General features: G+C 45.1%; 1 non-coding gene across 1 annotated transcript; it reads left to right on the top strand.

Moving 5' to 3' along the window:
- Positions 1–6,684: 6,684 nt before the first annotated feature.
- On the top strand, positions 6,685–6,757 carry TRNAR-CCU. The gene has a single exon. It is a non-coding gene; the product is annotated as a tRNA-Arg (tRNA).
- Positions 6,758–7,979: the final 1,222 nt, after the last annotated feature.

Below are 7,979 nucleotides of genomic sequence, written 5' to 3'. Positions count from 1 at the left end.
ACTGGGAAATAAGATGTTAAATAAATAAATCAATAAATCAAATATTATTCAAAGACTTGCAATTTGTCCTAGGGATTTGAAAATTGTCCTTTTGAAGCAGAGAGAATAAAAGGGTTATTTCCCAATCAGGCTCTGAACATCTGAACATCCCATGGGGACTGAGGAAAAAACCCACAAAAATGCAAACCCAACATGGACGATCTATGATAATCCACTGAAGTTGATTAAATGAATGGTGATGTGCAATACAATGTTGAAGAACTGGGGCTTGGATCTTAGTACTGATGGTCAATAGGGATGTGAATCGTTTTAGGACGATTAAAATTATCGTCCGATAATTTTAATATCGTCTTAAACCGTTATGGAACACAATACAATACAGATTCTAACGATTTATCGTTATAAATCGTTAGAATCGTGAGCCGGCACACTAAAACCCCCTAAAACCCACCCCCGACCCTTTAAATTAAATCCCCCACCCTCCCGAAACCCCCCCAAATAACTTAAATAACCTGCGGGTCCAGCGGCGGTCCGGAACGGCAGTGGTCCGGAACGGGCTCCTGCTCCTGCATCTTGTCGTCTTCGGCCGGCGCCATTTTCCAAAATGGCGCCGAAAAATGGCGGCGGCCATAGACGAAAAAGATGGGACGGCAGGAGGTCCTTCCGGACCCCCGCTGGACTTTTGGCAAGTCTCGTGGGGGTCAGGAGGCCCCCCACAAGCTGGCCAAAAGTTCCTGGAGGTCCAGCGGGGGTCAGGGAGCGATTTCCCGCCGCGAATCGTTTTCGTACGGAAAATGGCGCCGGCAGGAGATCGACTGCAGGAGGTCGTTCAGCGAGGGTTCCGGCGCCTCGCTGAACGACCTCCTGCAGTCGATCTCCTGCCGGCGCCATTTTCCGTACGAAAACGATTCGCGGCGGGAAATCGCTCCCTGACCCCCGCTGGACCTCCAGGAACTTTTGGCCAGCTTGTGGGGGGCCTCCTGACCCCCACGAGACTTGCCAAAAGTCCAGCGGGGGTCCGGAAGGACCTCCTGCCATCCAATCTTTTTCGTCTATGGCCGCCGCCATTTTTCGGCGCCATTTTGGAAAATGGCGCCGGCCGAAGACGACAAGATGCAGGAGCAGGAGCCCGTTCCGGACCGCTGCCGTTCCGGACCGCCGCTGGACCCGCAGGTTATTTAAGTTATTTGGGGGGGGGGGATTTAATTTAAAGGGTCGGGGGTGGGTTTTAGGGGGTTTTAATGTGCCGGTTTTTCGATTTTTTCGATTTTTTTAACGATTTTTCACGATTTTTCACGATATTTTACCCCCCCAAACGGCAACAATACGATTCCCTCCCCCTCCCAGCCGAAATCGATCGTTAAGACGATCGAGGACACGATTCACATCCCTAATGGTCAATTGGTCTTGTGTAAATCACTTGTTTACTCAGCCCAACATATATGGATAGATAATCACATTGTAACACATAATGGCATTGCGAGAGGTACAATTTTCATAATTTCTTAAGGTAATTGTAAAACCTATTTTTGGATGAATCCATTGCACCCTGGTAACATTGTAAAGCACAAATCATATTTACCACAAGAAAAATGGCCAAGAGTTACTGGAATGTGATATTGTCATAGATGGTGGCAAAGCTGCCAGCATAACTTGTTCTTTAATGTTATTCTTTCACATCTATGAGATTATGGGGAAGCAGAAGAGGACTGGAAGCATCATCTGCATATCCTACCCAGCAGCACCTGGGAGAAGACTCCAGAGGTCACCCGCAAGTGAATCCAGCCTTTAGGCTCCACAGACCCAGGTTCCAGAATCCCCACATCCCTTGCAAGAGAAGAGGACTGGAATACGTGTGCTTCACAACTCCTTACTATAAATTTACTACTGATTTGATGCAGAAGGAACTTAGTTCAAAACAAGAGTCAATAAGCTAGTTAGTAAGTAGCTATAAGCAGATTAATGGAAGTGTTTTGAGGGAAACTGATATAAATATAAAATAAATCAATAGGCAAAGTATTTTAGCTTAGCTTTACATCCCTACTTCCTTAGACATTTTATCTTGATAACAAATCAACTAAATTAAGATGCAGAAAGTAGTTCAGCAGTGAGAGGGAGGCTTTCCAGTCTTCTGCACTGAGTGCCACAGGTATAATATTTCCCAGTTGGTGAGAGGTTGTATGTGTGCACTAAGTGCAAAGAGCTCCAAGTCCTCAGAGAACAAGTCTGATCTGTGGCGACTAGATCTGAGGGACCTAAGAGAGACAGAGAGGTATATAGAGGAGACCTTCAGGGACATTGTAGAGCAATCGCAACTCCAATATGGCAGCCCATGTGCTACCTTGGAGGAGAAAGATCACCTGGAAAGTGACCATCACCTTGATGAGACAGGAAGCAATCTTGAAGCTACAACCTGCCCTCTTGGTGATACAGTATCCTCACACTGAGGATAGGTCTCCAGGGGCAGACACCCAGGAGGGAAGGGTTTGGATAACAGTTATAGTTGGTGATTCAATTCTTATGAAGGGTGATAGCTGGGTGGCTGGTGGACATTTGGAAAGCTTGATAACTTGCCTATTCGATGCAAAGGTGGCGACCTGAAGCATCACGGAGGATTTTAGATAGTACTGGGGAGGAGCCAGCTGTCTTGGCACATGTGGGTACTAATGATATACGAAAGTATAGGAGGAAGATTTGGAAGCAATTTTTGGATTTTAAATGGAAAGCTGAAGTTCAGAACTACAGGGTAGCATTTTCAGAAGTACTCCATATTCCACGTGCAGGATCCCAGATACTGGCAGAGCTCCAGAGTCTCAATGCGTGGATGAGACAATGCTGCAGGGAAGAAGGTTTTAGGGTCGTTATGAACTAGGCATCATTTTCGAGAAGGGGGAGGGCTTTTTCCAAAAGGTTAGGCTAGAACTTAATCAGAATGAAACCAGGGCTGCAGGCGCTAACCTTTAAAAAGGAGAAGGTGCAGCTTTTAAATTAGATGATGGGAGAAAGACAACAGGCCTTTGTAAAACGCACATAGCCATGGTAGAGATGTGGGGTATGAGAGAGAAGTCAAAAAATGAGTGTTTGGATGCTTCCTATAGGTGAACACTAAAAACCTGCTGATGTGTTGTAGCAGTAATGACTGCAGGTAACATATTGATTAGATGTTTGCCTCTGAAAAGGCAGATTCTCTAGGCATTATGACACACACCTGGAATGTTGATTCATGCCAACTTTCTTCTTGTGCCTGTCTCTGCAGCCAAGTTCAGTTTCTCTGATAGGGTTGATGTAAGGGAATTTGGCTTATTACAATAAGAGCGTCATGGCTCCTGATGCTGAAGAAGAAGAGTGTGAAAAGTCTAAGGTAGGACAGAAATGTTGCCTCTTCTGCTTACCAGGAGTTTTAAAAATAAAAGCATGCCTGTCTGGCCCCAGTGGCCTAATGGATACGGCACTGACCTCCTCAGCCAGGGATTGTGGGTTCAAGTCCCACCTGTGGTGGCTTCAAGACCCAACTGGAGTGGCTTGAAGATACCTTTCTTTGGATTACAAGGTTACCACAGCTTTTCTTGCATCAGAAGAAACACTTTAGAGGCAGAAGGAATAACCCTGATCCCTCTCTAGAACGCACATAACCATGGTAGAGATGTGGGGGATGAGACAGAAGTCAAACCAGTGAAAAGCTGAAATAACAAAAACAACAGCTGAGAATTCATTGGTGCAAACTGCAGCTTCCCACTGCTTTCATGACCATGAGGAACAAAGTAGGGAAGTAATTTTATGCAGAGGTGGCAGTCCATGCATGGAAGTGGCACCCAGAGTAGTTGGTTGAGGAAAATAGGTTAAATGATTTCCAGAAATTATTGGAGAAGGGAAGGAGGGGAAAAATGGCAAGAGGTGGGTGGCATGTGATAGACAACCCAATGTAAGATCCTGCCATTTTTGCTACACTAGACTAACAAGGCTATACCCCAAGACGGTGGAAGAAATTCCTGTCTTAAAAAATTGTAGGAAAGGGATTTTCAACTACTCTATAGGGATGTGAATCGTGTCCTCGATCGTCTTAACGATCGATTTCAGCTGGGAGGGGGAGGGAATCGTATTGTTGCCGTTTGGGGGGGTAAAATATCGTGAAAAATCGTGAAAAATCGTGAAAAATCTAAAAATCTAAAAATCGCAAAACCGGCACATTAAAACCCCCTAAAACCCACCCCCGACCCTTTAAATTAAATCCCCCACCCTCCCGAACCCCCCCCAAATGAGTTAAATAACCTGCGGGTCCAGCGGCGGTCCGGAACGGCAGCGGTCCGGAACGGGCTCCTGCTCCTGAATCTTGTTGTCTTCAGCCGGCGCCATTTTCCAAAATGGCGCCGAAAAATGGCGGCGGCCATAGACGAACACGATTGGACAGCAGGAGGTCCTTCCGGACCCCCGCTGGACTTTTGGCAAGTCTCATGGGGGTCAGGAGGCCCCCCACAAGCTGGCCAAAAGTTCCTGGAGGTCCAGCGGGGGTCAGGGAGCGATTTCCCGCCGCGAATCGTTTTCGTACGGAAAATGGCGCCGGCAGGAGATCGACTGCAGGAGGTCGTTCAGCGAGGGTTCCGGCGCCTCGCTGAACGACCTCCTGCAGTCGATCTCCTGCCGGCGGCAGGAGATCGACTGCAGGAGGCGAGGCGCCGGAACCCTCGCTGAACGACCTCCTGCAGTCGATCTCCTGCCGGCGCCATTTTCCGTACGAAAACGATTCGCGGCTGAAGACAACAAGATTCAGGAGCAGGAGCCCGTTCCGGACCGCTGCCGTTCCGGACCGCCGCTGGACCCGCAGGTTATTTAACTCATTTGGGGGGGGTTCGGGAGGGTGGGGGATTTAATTTAAAGGGTCGGGGGTGGGTTTTAGGGGGTTTTAGTGTGCCGGCTCACGATTCTAACGATTTATAACGATAAATCGTTAGAATCTCTATTGTATTGTGTTCCATAACGGTTTAAGACGATATTAAAATTATCGGACGATAATTTTAATCGTCCTAAAACGATTCACATCCCTACTACTCTATTCTTATAAACCTCACCTTTAGTAATAGTATCCCTAACTTTCTTAGGATATATTGATTTAGGTGAAGAATTGGAAAGGAGCCTTGATCTCTTTTTCCCCCAAGAAATTCAATGCTTTTAGGATTCTCTGAGTTTGGAAGGTCTTTCGTCCCTTAGCACTGTAGGAAGCACTACCATGTATTGCAAAGTGAAGAGTAGTTTGACTTTCGACAAGTGGAGTTTCTGGGCACTCTAATGTGTATGTTGAATCTTCATTCACAGTGCCTTTATTTTTCTGGCTGGCTCTGCAGCAAACTTATATCTTCTATAATTGTACACGTGAACAGCATTCTGACACACAGTACAAGTATATTTCAACTTTTCACATCCTCTTCCTCACCGTACCTTACCATGTTTCCCTAACTGAATCAAGCTCATACTTCATGTCTCGGTTAAGCTTATAATTGGTATTTTTGAATAGAGAAGCAGATCAACTACTTCGCTTTTATGCCACACAGTCTCTTGCACTTTAGGAAATGCTTTTCAGAAACATGTACACTGTATTTCGTAAGTTTACTAAGCAGCGCATCACTGATAGACCGGGATACAGTCATAGACCCCAGTGGTTCAGAAATAGAATCAGAAGAATCACGGTGGTGTCCTGCACACATCCCCTGGGAGTTAAAGTGGGTATAGGTGCTCATGTGACCCCAGTGGTCTAATAGACAAGGTACTGGTTTTCTAAACTTGAGACTATTACTTCAAGTCCCACCTGGGATGGTTTTTTCCTTGTAGGCAACTCTTGTTTTCAGCCACTCTATGACTTGCAGGTCATTGAGAGTATCCAAAGAGACAAAATAGTGCAGGTCCACAAATATAAACCTAATGAGATGAGCTGAGAGTGATTACCTTAGAAAAGATTTGGGCTAGGGGGGGAAATTTCAGAGGAATACTTAATGTAACTCAAAAAAGAATATTTTGGAGAAGAGAACATTCTCCAAGAGGTTATCATATGAGGATGAAGAAGACAGACACTGGAGTAAATTCAGGAAGGGTGCAGAATACATGAAACAGGTCTTCAGAGCATTGATAGCTGGAAAACACAGCAAAGGAATTAATAGGGAATTGGTCTGGAATAGGAACACTGGAGAAGAGATACTTGTTAAAAAGTAAGCCATCCTTCACCAGCCAGTATTTAATTCCAAATTATGTTTGAAATATTGGCCAAACTTGCCTGTGATATACAGTGCAGCTGGAAAATATGGTAGGATAAATGCACCTTGGCATCCCCACCTGCCCAAAAAATGAGTGTTTGGATGCTTCCTGTAGGTGAACACTAAATACCTGCTGATGTGTTGTAGCAGTAATGACTGCAGGTAACATATTGATTAGCTGTTTGCCTCTGAAAAGGCAGATTCTCTAGGCATTATGACACACACCTGGAATGTTGAATCATGCCGTCTTTATTGTTGTGCCTGTCTCTGCAGCCAAGTTCAGTTTCTCTGATAGGGTTCATGTAAGGGAATTTGGCTTATTACAATAAGAGCGTCATGGCTCCTGATGCTGAAGAAGAAGAGTGTGAAAAGTCTAAGGTAGGACAGAAATGTTGCCTCTTCTGCTTACCAGGAGTTTTACAAATAAAAACTTGCCTGTCTGGCCCCAGTGGCCTAATGGATAAGGCACTGGCCTCCTAAGCCAGGGATTGTGGGTTCAAATCCCATCTGGGGTGGCTTGAAGAGACCTTGCTTTGGGTTACAAGGTTACCACCGCTTTTCTTGCATCAGAAGAAACACTTTAGAAGCAGAAGAATAAACCTGATCCCTATCTAGAACGCACATAACCATGGTAGAGATGTGGGGGATGAGACAGAAGTCAAACCAGTTAAAAGCTGAAATAACAAAAACAACAGCTGAGAATTCATTGGTGCAAACTGCAGCTTCCCGCTGCTTTCATGACCATGAGGAGCAAACTAGGGAAGCAATTTTATGCAGAGGTGGCAGTCCATGCATGGAAGTGGCACCCAGAGTAGTTGGTTGAGGAAAATACGTTAAATGATTTCCAGAAATTATTGGAGAAGGGAAGGAGGGGAAAAATGGCAAGAGGTGGGTGGCATGTGATAGAGAACCCAATTTAAGATGCACCTAGGATCCAGCCATTTTTGCTACACTAGACTAACAAGGCTACACCCCGAGACGGTGGAAGAAATTCCTGTCTTAAAAAATTGTAGGAAAGGGATTTTCAACTACTCTATTCTTATAAACCTCACCTTTAGTAATAGTATCCCTAACTTTCTTAGGATATATTGATTTAGGTGAAGAATTGGAAGGGAGCCTTGATCTCTTTTTCCCCCAAGAAATTCAATGCTTTTAGGCGTCTCTGAGTTTGGAAGGTCTTTCGTCCCTTAGCACTGTAGGAAGCACTACCATGTATTGCAAAGTGAAGAGTACTTTTACTTTCGACAAGTGGATTTTCTGGGCACTCTAATCTGTATGTTGAATCTTCATTCACAGTGCCTTTATTTTTCTGGCTGGCTCTGCAGAAAACTTCTATCTTCTATAATTGTACACGAGAACAGCATTCTGACACACAGTACAAGTATATTTCAACTTTTCACATCCTCTTCCTCACCGTACCTTATGATGTTTCCCTAACTGAATCAAGCTCATCCTTCATGTCTCGGTTAAGCTTATATCTGGTATTTTTGAATAGAGAAGCAGATCAACTACTTCGCATTTATGCCACACAGTCTCTAGCACTTTAGGACATGCTTTTCAGAAACATGTACACTGTATTTCGTAAGTTTACTAAGCAGTGCATCACTGATAGACCTGCGTAGAGGCAAAGTCCCCAGTGGTGCAGAAATAAAATCAGAATAATCAGGAAGTGTCACGGTGGTGTCCCGCACACATCCCCTGGGAGTTAAAGTGGGTATAGGTGCTCATGTGACCCCA

The sequence above is a fragment of the Rhinatrema bivittatum genome, chromosome 3, assembly GCF_901001135.1.
Source record: "Rhinatrema bivittatum chromosome 3, aRhiBiv1.1, whole genome shotgun sequence".
Taxonomy (NCBI): Eukaryota; Metazoa; Chordata; class Amphibia; order Gymnophiona; family Rhinatrematidae; genus Rhinatrema; species Rhinatrema bivittatum.
Note: the sequence above shows the minus strand (reverse complement) of the source record. Positions and strands in the feature narration are given on the sequence as shown.